Source organism: Elaeis guineensis, unplaced genomic scaffold, assembly GCF_000442705.2.
Source record: "Elaeis guineensis isolate ETL-2024a unplaced genomic scaffold, EG11 Super_Scaffold_1000033, whole genome shotgun sequence".
Classification (NCBI taxonomy): domain Eukaryota; kingdom Viridiplantae; phylum Streptophyta; class Magnoliopsida; order Arecales; family Arecaceae; genus Elaeis; species Elaeis guineensis.
In genome coordinates, this window is record NW_027332424.1 from 8,992,940 (window position 1) to 9,011,558 (window position 18,619).

The window sequence follows — 18,619 nt, forward strand, 5'->3', positions numbered from 1 at the left end:
AGGCAAATTCCGAGGTTGGAAAATACCAAGGCCGACCTTCTCTCCAAGCTGGCAACACTGGCTCCGACCGAATTACCCAAAGGTGTTCTCTTTGAAGTACTCAAGTGCCCGAGTACGGAAGAATCACGGCCCGTTATGAAAATTGACCACGAGCCCAGCTGGATCGACCCACTGATAACATATCTCAGAGACGGGGTTCTCCCTCAGGATGCGAAAGAAGCTCGGAAGCTTCGAAATCAAGCCTCCCGATACATCCTTTATGAGGGCATATTGTACAAGAGATCATACTCTTTGCCCCTCTTAAAATGTCTCCGGCCTTCGGAAGTCGACTACGCCTTGTGGGAAGTGCATGAAGGAATCTGCGGAAGCCATTTGGGGGCTAGATCTTTATCCCTCAAGTTGCTCCGCCAAGGATATTACTGGCCGACAATGCATCATGATTCGATTGAATATGTCAGAAAGTGTGATCGATGCCAGAGATATGCCAACGTCCAGAGACAGCCCGCCATCGAGCTCACACCCTTGAGTGCCCCATGGCCTTTTGCGCAGTGGGGAATGGACATCCTTGGCCCCTTTTCCATGACGTCTGGGCAGAGGAAGTTCCTCCTTGTGGCGATCGACTACTTCACCAAATGGGTTGAAGCCGAACCACTAGCAAAAATCACAGAAGCAAAAGTGCAAGATTTCGTCTGGAAGTCGATCGTGTGCAGGTTCGGTCTGCCTAGGACCCTAATCACTGATAATGGATGGCAATTCGTGGGAGCAAAATTTGTCGGATTCTGTGAAGATCTGAACATCTCCCACAACTTCACATCAGTAGCTCATCCTCAGGCGAACATCGAAGCTGAGGTAACTAACAGAACCCTTCTGCAGGGGATTAAAACAAGGCTCGAAAAGGCGAAGGGAACTTGGGCGGACGAACTTTATCATGTGTTGTGGGCGTATCGAACTACCCAGAGGCTGCCCACAGGGGAGACCCCCTTTGCTTTAGCCTTCGGTACGGAGGCCGTCATCCCAATTGAGCTTAAACTCCCGTCGTTATGAGTCGTGGCATTCGACGAACATCAAAATTCGTAAGGTCTTAAAGCCAACCTCGACCTGCTGGAAGAAAGGCGGGAGATAGCTCAGGTTCGAATGGCAGCCTACAGATAGAAAGTCGCTCGCTATTACAACTCCCGGGTCAGGAACAAAGTCTTTAGAGCAGGAGATCTAGTGCTTCGATGAGCCGCTGTCTCGCAACCTCAAGATCGAGGGAAACTCGCCCCAAACTGGGAAGGCCCGTATGAGGTCAAAGAAGTAGTCCGGCCCGGAACTTATTATCTTAAGGAGCTCGGAGGAGCCGACCTACCGCAACCATGGAGCTCGGAGAACTTACGGATGTACTACCAATAACTTCATTTTAATTAAAAGTTATATATCTACATGTCTTTAGCACTATCCTACATCTACAGGACAATCCAAACAAATTGTATCAGAAGCAAGAGGGGAACCTCGTCTTGACAAAGTCGAAGGCCCGGTTCCCTTTAGACCGGATGGGGGGAGAGGCCCTGCAATGCCCATATGCGCCCCCACAGCCCTGTTAGGGACAAGAGGAGAACCTCGCCCTAACTTGAGCAAAGTCGAAGGCCCAGTTCTCTTTAGACCGGATGGGGGGAGAGGCCCTGCAACGCCCATATGTACCCCCATAGCCCTGTTAGGGACAGGAGGAGAACCTCGCCCTAACTTGAGCAAAGTCGAAGGCCCGGTTCCCTTTAGATCGGATGGAGGGAGAGGCCCTGCAATGCCCATATGCACCCCCACAGCCCTGTTAGGGACAGGAGGAGAACCTCGCCCTAACTTGAGCAAAGTCGAATCTCGGATCCATTTAGACCGGATGGGGGGAGAGACCCTGCAACGCCCATATACGCCCCCACAACCCTATTAGGGACAGGAGGAGAACCTCGCCCTAACTTGAGCAAAGTCGAAAGTCCGGTTTTTTTAGATCGGATGGGGGGAGGGGCCCAGCGACGCCCATGTGTGCCCCTACAGCCGTGTTAGGGACAAGAGATGAACCTCGCCCTAACCAGAGCTGAACCTTGTTACGACAGAAATAGGGAAAGAACCTCGCCCCGACATCAATTAAGGTCTGGTCATTCAAGACCAGATGAGAAAAAGGAGGGACCTTCCCCAACGGCCCCTTCATGATAAAACTCTGTCCGGACTCCTATGGGAGCCGGACTTCATCCTCGACTCTGATCATAAGAAGACTCTATCCGGACTCCTATGAGAATCGGACTCCATCTCCGACCTCAACTGCAGGCAAGCTCCGTCCGGGCTCTTACGGGAGCCGGACTCCTCCTCCAACTTCGGCTGTAGGTAAACTTCATCCGGACTCCTACGGGAGCTGAGCTTCGTCCTCGACTTCGAACGCTGGTAAGTTCCACCCGGACTCCCATGGGAGTCAAATTTTGCCTGAATTCAATTACAGGTAGACCCCGTTCAGACTCCCACGGGAGCCAGACCTCGCCCTGACTTCACCTACGGGAGCCAAACTCCTGCAGCCCCACCAAGAGCGGAGGAAAAAATCCCACTCAAAAAAGAAAAAGGAGAGAGAAGTTAAAAGGAAAAGCGATGAACTACGCCGGCAACGAATAGAAAACAAACAGCGTCTAAGATGCAGAGAACCCCGGCTTTCACAAAAGCTTTCAATGCAAACCCAAGATGAGATGACTTCCTTAAGGTGACAAAAGCTCAGACCTCCGTGCTCGAGCCCTGATGGGGACACCAAACCCGAGCGGCCCCAGGCGAACTTGCGGCCACGAGCGAAAAAGATGGGTCGATACGTTGACAATCGGGTACCTCCGAACAATACAAAGGTCGAAAAGAAGCTCGGCAAACGACAATTCAACACATGAGTAAAAGAGGCGAGCCGGCGTTACAACCATCGGTAACCTACGGACGACGTCAAAAAAAAAAAAAAAAAGAGAAGGAGAAGGGAATACAACAATAACAACGGTAAAGGAAGAAGTTCGGCAGACAATGATTCGATGCAAAGTACAGACAAGGTAACAAAATCACCTTCTCATTTTTCGACTAATAAGATGTACGTTACAAGACCCGGAGGGCCAGAAAGGAATACATTATTACAAGGCTCGAAAACATGGCTCGGAAGGGATACACCGGAGGCCACTTCAAGCTGCAAACTTCTCTTCCCGTTTCTGTCCTTCCCAGCCGCATTTTCCAGTGCGTGCGACAAGCCTCTCGGCTCTCGCCCCCCATCACGTTCCGCTCCACCTCCAAAATCCCAACCCTAGGGGGAAAAGGATGGGATAGATTCCAGGGGGCAGCAAGGGCAACGGCAGCGGCGATGACGACCTGTTTCAAGAAGAATCGGAGTTACCCCGGAGGCAGCAATGGCGCCGAAGATATGCGCCATCACCGAATGCTTAATGACAACCACCGTCCTAAGTGTTCCGGCAAGGTCGGCATGCGCTACTTCCACTATCCCCGCAACAAGTTTTACTGCCCCACCGTCGGCGCCGACCGCTTCTGGTCCCTTGGCCCCGATGACATCAAGGATCCCGCCACAGCTTGTGATGACAGCTCTGCTCTCTTGACCGGTGTCGCCCCGTCCAGCTACTCCAAAATTCTCAGACAGAATGCCTTCACCGGTTGTCCCCATTATTAAACCCCTGTTGTTGAAGGAATTCTTCCTAGAGCCCCTTTTAAAGCGACAGGAACCCTCAGCGGCAGCTCGACAACTGGAGAACTCGCAGACTGCTGTTCTCCTCCTTGCACTCTTTCAAGTTCATGGCATCCTCTTGAGGTTGGCCTCTGGGGCAGAGGCCCTGGCAGGGGAACCCCTTAGAGAGGAATCGGGGGACTGGAGGCGGCAGAGAGATGGCAAAGACCGGCGTGGAGAACGCTCAGAGTTGGAAGGGGCACCGATGGAGTGGCTGAGTGGCTAAGCTCTCAGGCGAAAGAAAGATGTCGTCCCTTAGGCGAAGTAAAGCCCCTGGAGGAAGGGTGGGGGGTTTAAATAGGCAACGGAGCCTGACGCAATTATGGTGGCAGGTGTCCCTAGGCCAACCAATGCCCACCACGTGTCCCGCATATCCCACTCATCGTGACCTCGGGTTGACCGTTCGCAAACTTTCATGGCACGACGCTTGGGATCACGTCCCGATGGGAGTTTCGAAAAGGCTCTTCGGGTCACCCTAATCGGAAAAAGACTCCAGCATGCATGCATTAAATGCCAACATATCTGAGGACGGTCGTGCGCGGACGTCAAGGGGAGAACTTTGGCTACGACTATCTTTCTGTACTTTCTTCGTTCGAAATTCGAACTCGGAAGTAGGGGGACTGGTGTTGGGTATAAAATACCCTCAGCCGAAGTTCTCAACGGGATTAACCCTCGCGAGTCTCCTCTGACTCCGGCTGTAGACAGACCTCGCCTGGACTCCTACGGGAGCCAGACTCCGCCCACAACTCCGACTGCAAGCAGACTCCGCCCGGACTCCTACGGGAGCCGGACTCTGCCCACAACTCCAACTGCTAATAGACTTCACCCAGACTCCTACGGGAGCCAGGCTCCGTCACCAACTTCAACTGCAGGTAGACATTGACCAGACTCCTACTGGAGCCTGATCCCGCCAGCTACAGGGAGACTTCGTCCGAACTCGTACGGGAGCCGAACTTCATTCCCAACCTCAGCTGCTGAAAGGCTCCACCCGGACTCCTACGGGAGCCGAGCTCCGCTGACAACTCCAACTGCCAGTAGACTCCGCTCGGACTCCTACGGGAGCCAGACTCCGTCACCAACTTCAACTGCAGGTAGACTTTGACCGGACTCCTACGGGAGCCTGATCTCGCTAGCTACAGGGAGACTTCGTCCGAACTCCTACGGGAGCCGAACTTCGTTCCCAACCTCAGCTGCTGAAAGGCTCCACCCGGACTCCTACGGGAGCCGAGCTCTGCCCACGGCTTCACTTACAGGTAAATTCCGTTCGGACTCCTACGGGAGCCGGACTCTGCCCCCGACTTCGCTTGCAGATGAACTTCATCCGGGCTCCTACATGAGCCAGACCTCGCCTCTGACTTTAATTGCAGGTAGACCTCGTCCGGACTCCCACGAGAGTCGGACCCCACCTTCTACCCCGACTGCGGGAAGACCTCGTTCGGACTCCCATGAGAGCCAGACTCCGTCTTCTACCCTGACTACGGGAAGGCCTCGTCCGAGCTCCTACAGGTGCCAGACCTCGCTTCCGACTCCAACCGAACTTCGACCGACAAGTCTGGACCCCCTGGCAGGCCACAGTAACGGATAACACTGCTCCACTCCCTACGACGGACCTACGCAGCTCCATTACTCCCTGGCAGGCCCTACTAACGGCCACGATTCTGCTCCACCCCTGCAGTGGATCCTGTGCGATTCCACCACTCCCTGACGAGTCACGATAACGGACGCCGCTCCACTCCCCGCAACTGATTCCACATGGCGAGCTACGGCGATAGCCACGATTCCACTCTACTATCCTTTGCAATAAATTCCTCCTGACTATGGACAGCCCACTACCAGATGGTTATGAACGTCGCTATCTGTCTATTGCACCCTCTGCCTATAAAAAGAGGGATCCCAGATATGTTATTCTCTAAGCTCTCATTTTTACCTAGAAACTCTGTTAAAATTTTCGTTCGAGCACTCCATTCCCGTTGAGGCAGAGAACTGACTTGAGCATCAGAGGGTCTTGTTGGAGCAACCCCACCTCCGGTTTAGACTTCTTTTGCAGGTCCCGGTGGCGACCGCGACTCCAGCTTCTCCGACGTAAGCGGATTTTTGCACCAACAATATGTTTATTAGACTAAAGTGTTTAATCTGATGTTTTCTGCTGTTAAAATTTTAAAATTATATGCTTGATGCCTTATCGATTTTCCAACATGGTCAATAGTCACTACACGGTCACTAAGGGGATCCATAAGAGATGGAGAAGGTTGAGAGGGCATAATAATGGTTTCTTCTTGATGGAAAGGGTCGCTGTGGGCTTTGATGCACCATTCGACTTTGATCTTGACCCTAGATCTCTTAAGGTGATACACAAGCTGCTTCCACAGTCCCAATGTGCTCAAAATTAGATTTGAATTGGTGGAAGGGGATAGGTGGAGGGCCTCAAGAGAGTCAAAGGTGAAAGAATAGTATCCTACAAGCCAATCGCATAGGGATGTGAAGGGATACTTCTATGATTTCTTCCTACTTATTTGCATGACATTGATTATTTTTATTTATGAGATATTATGTTTTATCATTTGCTGCATCATATTTTTATGATTATGATAAATCCCATAGATTAGGATAATAATTTTAGGACCATGATGAGATCATACCAATGAGATCTAAAATCTTGATAGCCCCAATCTAAAATATTTTCAATCGTTGGATCATCGAGTCAGAGATCGATGATGCTGGTAACATTGGTACATCCTATGTATGCTCGATAGAGAGAGTGGTTGATTTCACAATCATTTATGTAGTGACACTAATATAAAGATGTAGATGCTTATTAAAGAATGAGTTCACTGAACTGACCTATAGGAAGAATATCTGATGGAGCTTTACAATATGTCGACAGATGGTTCTCCAGTGAGAGTGGTGCAAGTGATCCTTTGACCTGAGATCACCATAGTACCTTACATACATGGATCCTTACTTTGATTTATCCTCTAGCATGCTACTTTGAGATGTGTGTGGGATATTCTGGATATGATAAAATATGCATGGAGATTGTGAGTGGTCAATAAGAAATCGATCACTTCTTATAGGAGGAGAGCATATCCTATGTGATCTCATAAGATGATGACTATGAGAGTCTCTGACCAGAGTAAGGATGAACAGTAAAAATAATTTCTATTGATTCATCAATCGAGTCATCATCATCAGATCGAGATACATATGGATAGGTATTTGAATTTGACATATTTTTATGCCAATGGCCTTTTCGGGATGTCGTGCGATCGAAGGATTGAATTGCACGATAACTCACCATAGAAGGATAATTTTGATATTTTTATTAAATTTTAAATCTTTCGGATAGTCATGACATAATGCTAGACACCAATCTTGACTTGTAGACTCATCAGAATTAAAAAAAATTAATTCAAGAATCAATTAGGAAGAGTCTTAGTTGATTGAGACTCTTGAGTTGACCTAATCTAATCAAATTAGGGTTATATCATGAGTATGGATCCACTGCTAGCTAGATTTGAAATCCAATGGGTTACACACACTAGAGATTTGGTTTTGGTCCAATCTATTTAGATTTATTGTAAATCCAATGGGTTAATTAAATTTTTAGCATATGAATTAATCCAAATTTCCAATTGGATTCAGTGCAAAGGTGTTTGTACTAAACCCAAGCTTGTTGCCTTGATCTAATATGATTGGATTTGAACCTATATTTAAATAGGTGGCTTATCTAGTTTTTATGGAAGAGTTCCATGTGAAATCACCTACCTCCACACCATTCACCATGCCAAAGAAAAATGTGGCATCATTTATCTTTGGGCGTTAAGAGGAGGAGTCCTTCTCTTCCACTCCTCTTAAATTACTTACCATTTATTCCATACGTTTCTTAATTCCTCATGTCATGAGATGGCTCTTGGGATTATGGGTGTAGAAGAGAAGGAAGAGTCCTCTAGCAAAAAATTCACATGCCAAAATTCATTAAGGGATGCCACATATTTTGGATGATATGGAAGAGTCCTTAATGTCATAGACTCTTTGGTTTCTCACGCCATTCCCTTTCCCACATTTCAAAAGTTGGTGTTATATTTTTTCTTAGTAGACGAAGAGTCCTTCTACTGGTAAACCACTTTATATTCTATGCTATCCCCTTGTATTTCATGCTAAAAAATTATTTTTGGCATGTAAGAATTAAGGGATGCCAAGAGTTGGCATCCCATGGACTCACCCCATCTTTCCTATAAAAAGGATGCACTGTTGGGAAATATATCTCAAAAGTCAATCGTCAACCTGTTGACGGTTGAGCAACCTTGTATTATAATTGATTTGTTAATAAATAAAATATATTTTTAGCATTTTCATCATAAATTTTCATCTTCTAATGAACTCCGTTGTTGTGACGAAGTCCTTAGGACTATTTAGGTTCAATAAAGAGAAGATTTATTGATTAGTCCTTAAAACTGTTCATGACCAAATGATAGGCTATTAATAAGGACGACAGCTTCTATCGAGCATAGGTCACTGTAGGCCATATGGGTTGGTTGTCCTCTTAATCAAGGAGTGTGGAGACACTGGTTTGACATACAGATGAGATGTAAGGGTACATCATCATTGAATGTGACCAACTCCAGAGCATTCTGCTATCAAGAATATCTCTGATGGCATATAGGTATAAGTATCTCTTAGACTTGAGATCGCCTTAGTGACTTGCAAGCAACTCACTGTGCTTTGGTACTAGACTAACTAACTGAATTTTTAATTCAGTGATGGAAGGCTTCTGGGCACAGTCAAGTACTTGTGAAGTCAGAGTGTGATCAAGATGGGATTGACCACTCCAAGAGTTGGAGAAGAATGAGTCGCTGTATTTCAATTTAGCAAAATCTTGACCAAGGTAATCCATTAGATAGATTTGATATTTTGAAATACAATGTGGACAACCTGATCAAAGTTGATAGTTGAACTCTGAGGTGTCCTATGAGTATTTTGGTCAAGGGGATGAATTATATGGAAACTATATCCGTATGGGTTCTAAGGATGTTGTTCTACACATTTGACCTATCCGACCGTCAGATACCATTGCTAGATGGTCACTTCGATTGGTATAAAAATTTATTTCTATTCTATCAGCTTAGGTTTGGATCTATGAGGTCACACACATTAGAGTTCACGATCTGATCGGATGGTTGGTCAACGATTAAGAATCATTCTAGGGTTAAATGATCAATATGATTGATATTTAACCTAGTGCAAGTGTTGCAGGAGGATCGATTAGCAATTTGATTGCTAATTGGCTTTATTTGATTAAGCCAATGGGTTAAGATTAAGTCTAATTAAATATAATTTAATTATATTTAGTTTGGGCTTGATTGGATCAAGTCCAATTGGTTTATTGGATAAGCCAAGTGCAAGAAAAAACTAGTCCTAGTTCAATTAGGACTTGGATCAACCTAATTTCTAATTTAATTAGAAAATTAAATCAGATTTAAATCTAATTTAATCTGATTTAATTAGATTAAGATCTATTTTAATTATATTGATTTGATTTTGATTTGATTTGATTTGAGAAACCAAATTTGAACAAGTCATAAATTGAATCCTAGTAAGACTAGGATTCCACCTTGCGCCACCTTAGCCCCCCACGCCCACTCTCTCTTATTTTGTGTGACAAAACTTTCTTTCCTAGGCCTTCATGTATGCCCAAAGCTTTTCACTCTTTCTCTCTTATATAGAATGTGGTTGTGGACCAAGTCAAAGTAGGAATTAGTTTGGATTTCAAATTCTATGAGATAGAATTTTAGGAAACCAAAACTCTTTCCTTATGGCACTTATTTTACTCAAATTTTTTTGAGATTTTCATGACTTTTATGGAACATATTGTGTGTTCTTTTCTAGTGATCCATAGCAGAAAAAGAAAGAGGGGGCACCCATGAGTTGGGCACCCCTTGTCTTGCCCTGTTTGGATTTTCCTTGACTAGGTATTTGATCTAGACAAGGATTCTTCATATCTCATTATTTAAGATGAATTTCTTCTTGATATTTTCATAGAATATAGAGTATTAAGATAACTTTGGGATATATAAAAATCAAAGAGAAAGAGTATTGGGGCATAGAGATATAACAGACACAAAACTAAATGTCTGGAAAAAAGCAAAGAGAAGAAGAAGAGGGTCTTCTTCTAGGGTTGCTGAGTTCACCTCTTCCCTTCCTCCATCTGTGAATTTTCTGAGAGTGTCTCACATCTAAAACTCCTTCCCCTATTTCTCATCTTTGAAAGAGTTCAAATCAAGAAGAAGGAGGTATCTGATCGACCATCGAAGAAGGATCAGCACAGTACTAGCATACAGTGCTGATTTCCTGGACCAGGACTTCTGATCGTGATTCATGGGCTCGTGTGGATGACTCCTAGAAGTCGAACATATGTGTGGCTCATAACATTATCCTCAAGCCCAGATCAGTAAAGTTAGAATGTCTAACTTGCAAGGTAATAGATCTGATCTATTATATTTTACATACATTAGATGTAGTATAGAAACATGTTGATATGATCAAAATATAGTTCTTGCTCTTTATATTTTAATTTTATGATTTAATATCATATATAATCATGTAATAAGATCTTAGATCTAAGAATTTTTTTTATTTTATAAGATAAATTTTGATTTATTTTAGTCTTCCGCTGCCTGATCTTGAAAAGTTTCAAGATCTAACCTTGAAACCCTAGATCTGGTTCCCTTCAATTGGTATCAGAGCTGAGGTTATTTATTATATAATTATTTATATATACTTAGATTATTTTTTAGATTAAGTCTAATTTATAATCTGATTGTTAAATCTAAAATTAAAATTTTTAGATCAATCACGAACTGTAGGTTGTCCTGCTATAAGGTTTACCCCTTATAGTGCAAAGGTTGCCCTAGTTCGTGTAGATCTATCTTTAATCATAAATTTGTTAGATATGATCTATGTTAAATTTATGATTTATTAGATTTAAAAGATATTTAAATCTAAAATAAAAACTCTTTGTTAATAATTTCAGTGCAAAGAACCATCATATTTTGTCTAGAAAATTTATACAGTTTAAAGTTGAAATTATTTCAATTACATGAACCTGTTTAGATTATATCTAAAGTAGTTTCATAATTATTTCACTTGTATTTTGATTATGAATCAAACATACAACTTGGTTGGTAAGAACCATGTTATAAAAATATTTTATAAATATAAAAATTATTTTTGAAAAGCTGAACCCTAACCCTCAGCCTAAAACTTAATTGAGAATTAAGAAGTTGTTTGATTAGGTTCTAGGATTGTGAATTGAAGAACCTAAGACACAAACCATAACACATTGGGTTAATGGGTTAGTGGGAATTAGGTCCATTAATTAGATTAGACCTAAGGTTAGATTAAAAATAGACTTAATTAGAGAATTGACTAAATCTAATCAATTGTTATCTTAGATTAAGTCAAGGATTCTCTAGATCAATTACAATAGTTGTAGTTGGTCAAGTCTATGTCTTTAACGAGAACCAAATAGACTTTATTCTTAGCTAAGCGATCTAGCATGAACTGTTAGGTTGATCTAATCGAAACTAGTTAAACCAATTGGTGTCTAAGGTAAACTAGACTGGTGGTTTTTAATTGGTAGTCCGCTTATCTGACCATTTCTGATGGTGTCTAAGGCAAGCTTTGGCAGATCCTCCCACCGATCGAACTTATCTGGTCTCTTGGTGAAATTATATTTTGATTGGATCACTTGACTATTCAAGTTGACCCATGTCAGCTAGGTAAATCAGTATGACCGATTTAGGTGCTCTTAGACCAGCCCTTTTAATGGTCTCCCTTAAGCTGACTTGATGAAGCCAGTGGGAGGATCATGATAAGCTGGTTCATCTGACCTCCTCCTCTAAATCAATTAAATTCTATAAAATTATTAGGTTCTTAAAATGAAATAGTTATGGTGATAACTAGATCATAGCCTCCCATTAAGTGGATGATAATGGGTCCATCAGTTGAATAATCATTGGAGGCCCAAAGGCCTGGTAGGGTGCTTATCGGCTGATGGAATTATCATTCATAATATGATTTCTTGACTGCATCTTTCTAAATGGTGGTCAGATTAGCCAACCAAAGTTGGGCCTAATCATTCATTGGCTAGATGGGTCAAGTATGGTCATGTTAATGGTTGGATCTAACCAGACCTTTTTCGTAGAGGCAAAAGCCTACTGATTAGGGACTGGGACAAAATTTAAATTATTAGAAATTATTTAGAGAAACAATTAGTTATGAACCTACCCTTAGATGTACATGGGTTGGCCAACCAAAGTTGGGCTTGTGTGCAGTCTAAGTGGATTCTAGTACCCACTAAGGAATTAGGGTAATTCCTCGAATTGGAGGTAGAGGCTACCAATTCGAATAAAATAGTGGGAGAAACCTTTTGATTAAAGTCCAAATTTTTAGGTTTAACGAATCAATTATTAATTAGGTTTTGATTTTTCTTTATGCAGATATGGCCACTTTCCTTTCACTTCGATCATTGTTGGACAATAAAATTTTGGTGGGACCCAACTTCGGTAGCTTGTACCAAAAGTTGAAGATAGTCTTGGAGCATGAACGAATCCTATATGTGATAACAGATCCTGCACTTGAGGAGCCAGCTACCAATGCACGTGGAACAGTCAGAGACACTTACCAGAAGTAGCTCAGTGATCGAACCACGGTGCACTGCATCATGCTGGCTACCAGGAGCAACAAGTTCAGTCGCAGATTTGAGACGGCTCAGTCAAAGGATATGCTTCAAGTGTTGGAGAATGCCTTTGGCACACCTGATGATGTGGAGAGACACAAGACTAGTTGTGCCATCTTCAATGCTAAAATATGGGATGGTGCCTCTGTCACTGATCATGTATTGTACATGATCGAGCTGATAAAGCATTTGAGCAAGCTCAACTTTCTCTTGCATGAGCAACTTGGAAAAGATGCAATACTGAACTCGCTGTCCAACTCTTATCTCCCATTCCTCACTCATTATAGAATGACAAAGCTTGAAGTAAACTACCACGGGTTACTGAGGTTGCTTCAGAACTTTGAGAAGGATCACCAACTCCACAAGGAGTCGGTGAACTTGGTGGGAGGTTCATCTTCTGGTTCTCGACCCTTTAAGAAAGGAAAGAAGAACAAGAAGAAGAAAGTGAAGAAGGTGCAAGTTCAGGCAGAGACATTAGTGCAGGGCCAGACCAAAAAGATCAAGCCCGATAAGAGTCAAGCTGAATGCTTCTTTTGCAAGAAGCAGAGGCACTGGAAGAGGAATTATCCTCAGTATATTGCCTCCCTGGACCTGAACAGGCAGAGAAAGAAGCAAGCTGTTGCTGGGCAAGGTATTTATATGATAACTCCTTGCAATTTTTCTATGTGATATAACTGACTAGGTATTGGATTCTGGTAGCCCTTACCATATTTGCAATTCATTGCAGGGGTTGCAGGTCAGTAGGAGATTCGAGCAAGGCGAGAGGTTCCTGAACATTGGAGATGGAAAACCAGTTTCAGTTCTAGCATTAGGAATCTTGAAACTTGTATTTGAGTCCCATACCATTGTTCTTAATGATTGTCATTTCTGACCCAGTTTCTTTTTAAATATTATTTCTGTAGGCCTTCTGGCCAAAAATGATTATGAAATTTCAATAAAAAAATAAGTTTGTAATATCATTATGAATGGTGTTACTATTTTTTGTGAATATTTGAACAATAGTGTGTATATGTTATCAGAACCTGTTAACATAGTCTATTCTACTAGCAAACACCCTAGATTAGATAGTGTATCAGATATCTACTTATGACACTGTAGACTAAGTCATATAAATAAGAACAGGATAAACAGGTTGACTCAAGAGGAAATCTTCAAAGTTAGTGATTGTGAATCACTTCCAACGTGTGAGTTCTGTCTTCTTGGTAAAATAATCAAGTCATCTTTTACTAAAAAAGGTGAGAGAGCTACTAAGCTCTTGGACCTAGTACATACTGATGTATGCGGGTCCATGAGCATAAATGCTAGAGGTGGATGTTTCTACTTCATCACTTTCACGGATGATCTATCCAGATATGGATATATCTATCTGATGAAACATAAGTCGGATTCATTTGAAATATTCAAATGATTCCAAAGTGAAGTAGAAAAATAAACTGGGAAGAGTATTAAGACTCTTCGATCTGACCGAGGAGAAGAATACCTTTCAGGTGAGTTTCTCACAAATCTAGGAGAGAATGGAATTCTCTCCCAATGGACTCCTCCAGGAACACCACAGCATAATGGTGTGTCTGAAAGGAGATATTGGACTCTGTTAGACATGATCCGATCCATGATGGGTTTTGCCAGCTTGTCGATATCTTTCTGGGGATATGTATTCGAATCGACCTATTATCTGTTAAATAGGGTTCCAAGTAAGTTTGTAATTAAGACTCCATATGAGATATGGATAGGGCGTAAGCCAGCACTTTCACACCTTAGGGTCTGGGGGTGCCCGGCCTATATCAAACGGTTAGTTACAGATAAACTTGGACCTAGATTTGACAAATGCATATTCATAGGGTACCCCAAAGAGACCAAAGGATATTTTTTCTACCATGCTGATGAACAAAAGATGTTTGTCAGCCTTAAGACAACCTTTTTAGAAAAAGAGTTCCTTGGTGAAGGAACCGTTGCCTCTAAGATTGAACTTGATGAAGTTCAACAGATAGAAAGACCGACACCAATAACTGAACCTAAGTTGAATTTGATTAGATCAGATCCAGAGCCCAATATACCTGCACCATTAAGGTGATCCGATAGAGTACCACGTCAGTCAGACAGATACTATGATTTTTTGGTCCGAGACGGTGATCCCATCGAACTCGATGAGAACGATGAGGATCCGATCACCTATATGGATGCAATGCAGAGACCTAATTTTGAGAAATGGTTTGAAGCCATTAAATCCAAAATGAAGTCCATGAAGGTCAATGATGTATGGACATTGGTTGACCCACCTGAAGGGGTTAAACCCATTGGGTGTAAATGGATCTTCAAAAGGAAGAGGGGCATAGATGAAAAGGTGGAGACCTATAAAGCCCGTCTGGTTGTCAAGGGTTATCGTCAATATTATGGTATTGACTATAAGGAGATGTTCTCTCCTATGGTAATACTCAAATCCATTCGGATAATGCTTGCAATAGCTGCCTATCTGGATTATGAGATCTGACAGATGGATGTAAAGATAGCTTTCCTGAATGGAGAGCTGACCGAAGAGGTGTATGTGATACAATCTGAGGGGTTTACATCCATAGATGAGTCCAAGGTGTGCAAGCTTCAGATATCCATTTATAGATTGAAGCAAGCTTCTCAGAGTTGGAACATGCACTTTAATAAGGTGATCAAAATGTATGGCTTCGTTAAGAATGGAGAAGAGCCCTGCATCAATAAATGGGCAAATGATCCAGTTATGATATTCCTTGTCTTGTACGTGGATGACATTCTCTTAATTGAAAATGACATCTCCACACTACAGGGAATAAAAGTTTGGTTGTCATCGTAGTTCTCCATGAAGGACTTGGGTGAAGCATCCTACATCTTAGGGATAAAGATTTATAGGGATAGATCTAAAAGGATGCTTAGATTATCCCAGTCCACGAACATAGACACTGTGCTGAAGAGGTTCAGCATGGAGAATTCCAAGAAGGGCTATCTACCGATAGGCCATGAAATTTCTCTCTCTAAGAAGGATTGTCCAACAACTCCTGAAGAGAGAGAGCGTATGAGTAGAGTCTCATATACTTTGGCCATGAGATCTATCATGTACGCCATGACATGTACAAGGCCAGATGTGACATACTCACTAAGAGTAGTGAGTAGATACCAATCTGATCCTGAAGAAATCCACTGAAAAGTGGTTAAAGCCATCCTTAAGTATTTGAGAAATACTAAGGACCAATGGTTGCTTTATGGCGAGTTAGATCTAAAACTTGTGGGGTTCACAGACTCCAGCTTTCAATCTGACCATGATGACAGCAGAAGCATGTCGGGTTATATCTTTACTCTGAATGGTGGAGCCATCTGCTGGAAGAGTTCAAAGCAGCATACTGTGGCAGACTCTGTTTGTGAGGCAGAGTACATCACAGCATTGGATACCGTGAAGAAAGCTGTGTGGCTGAAAAAATTCATCATCGAGCTCGGAGTAGCACCCTTCCTCTACTGTGACAGCACTGGTGCCATAGCTCAGGCGAAGGAACTCAAAGCACACCAACGGACAAAGCACATTTTGCATCGCTTCCACCTGATTCGAGAGATTGTGGATCAAGATGACGTCGACCTTCAGAAGATTGATGGAAAGAAAAATCTGACCGACCCCTTCACTAAAGCCCTGACGATAAAGGAGTTCGACAACCATAAGTCGATGATGCGTATTAGATACTATGCCGAGTGGCTTTAGGACAAGTGAGAGTTGTTGAAAAATATGTTTTAAAAGCCAATCATCAACCTGTTGATGGTTGAGCAATCTTGTATTATAATTGATTTGTTAATAAATAAAATATATTTTTGATATTTTCATCATAAGTTTTCATCTTCTAATGAACTCAGTTGTTGTGATGAAGTCCTTAGGACTATTTAGGTTCAATAAAGTAAGGATTTATCGATTAGTCCTTAAAACTGTTCACGACCAAATGATAGGCTGTTAATAAGGATGACAGCCTCTATCGAGCATAGATCACTGTAGGCCATATGAGTTGGTTATCCTCTTAATCAAAGAGTGTGGAGATACTGGTATAGCATACAGGTGAGATGTAAGGGTACATTATCATTGAACATGACCAATTCTAGAGCATTCTGCTATCGAGAATGTCTCTGATGGGATATGGTATAAGTGTCCCTTAGATCTGAGATCACCTCAGTGACTTGCAAGCAACTCACTGTGCTTTGGTACTGGACTAACTAAATGTCTAATTCAGTGATAGAAGACTTTTGGGTACAGTCAAATACTTGTGAAGTCAGAGTATGATTGAGATGGAATTGACCACTCCAAGAGTTGGAGAAGAATGAGTCGCTGTATTTCAATTTAGCAAAATCTTGACCAGAGTAATCCATCAGATGGATTTGATATTTTGAAATACAATATGGACAACCTAATCAGAGTTGACAGTTAAACTCTGAGGTGTCCTATGAGCATTTTGATCAAGGGGATGAATTATATGGAAACTATATCCGTATGGGTTTTAAGGATGTTGTTCTACACATTCGACCTATCTGACCGTCGGGTACCATTGCTAGATGATCACTTCGATTGGTATAAAAATTTATTTTTATGCTACTGACTTAGATTTAGACCTATGAGGTCATACACATTAGAGTTCATGATTCGATCGGATAGTTGATCAACAATTAAAAATCATTCTAGGGTTAAACGATCAATACGATTGACATTGAACCTAGTGCAAGTGTTGCAGGAAGATCGATTAGCAATTCAATTACTAATTGACTTAATTTGATTAATCCAATGGATTGAGATTAAGTCTAATTAAATATGATTTAATTAAATTTAGTTTGGGCTTGATTGGATCAAATCCAATTGGTTTATTGGATAAGCCAAGTGCAAGGAAAAACTAGTCCTAGTTCAAATAGGACTTGGGTCAACCTAATTTCTAATTTGATTAAAAAATTAAATCAAATTTAAATCTAATCTAATATTATTAAATTAGGCTCTTAATTAGATTAAGACCTATTTTAATTAGGTTGATTTGATTTTGGTTTGGTTTGGTTTGACAAATCAAATTTGAACAAGTCATAGATTGAATCCTAGTAAGACTAGGATTCCACCTTGCGCCACCTTAGCCCCCCACGCCCACTCTCTCTTATCCCACACACACTCTCTCTTATTTTGTGTGACAAAACTCTCTCTCCCAGGTCTTTACACATGCCTAAAACTTTCCTCTATTTTTCTATTACGTGGAATGTCGTTGTGGATCAAGTCAAAGTAGGAATTAGTTTGAATTTCAAATTCTATGAGATGAGTTTTAGAAAACCAAAACTCTTTTCTTATGGCACTGATTTTATCTAGATTTTATTTAAGATTTTTGTAACTTTTATAGCACATAATATGTGCCCTTTGCTGGTGGTCCACGGTAGAAAAAGAAGGAGGGGACGCCCAAGAGTTGGGCGCCCCTTGTCTTGCCTTGTTTGGATAATCTTGACTAGGTATTTGACCTAGACAAGGACTCTTCATATCTCTCTATTTAAAATAAATTTCTTCATAAAATTTTTATGAATTTTAGAGCATTGTAAGACCTTTGGGGCATTCAAAAATCAAGGAGAAAGAGTCTTAGGGCATGGAGATCTAATAGACACAAAACTAGGTGTCTGGGTTAGAGCAAAGAGAAGAAGAAGAGGGTCTTCTTCTAGAGTTACTGGGTTCATCTCTTTCCTTCCTCCATCTGTAAGTTTTCTGAGAGTGTCTTATCTAAAACTCTTTCTCTTACTTTTCATCTTTGGAAGAGTCCAAATCAAGAAGAAGGAGACATCTGATCAACCATCGAAGAAGGTTTAGCGCAGTACTAGCATACTGTGCTGATTTCCTAGACCAGGACTTCTGATCATGATTCGTCGGCTCGTGTTGATGACTCCTAGAGGTCAGACATGTATGCGGCTCGCAACATCATTCTCAAGCCCAGATCAGCAAAGTTAGAACTCTAACTTGCAAGGTAATAGATCTGATCTATTATATTTTACATACATTAGATGTAGTATAGAAACATGTTGATATGATCAACATGTAGTTCTTGCTCTTTATATTTTAATTTTTAATTTAATATCATATAATAATCATATAATAAGATCTTACATCTAGGAATTCTCTGGTTTTACAAGATAAATTTTGATTTATT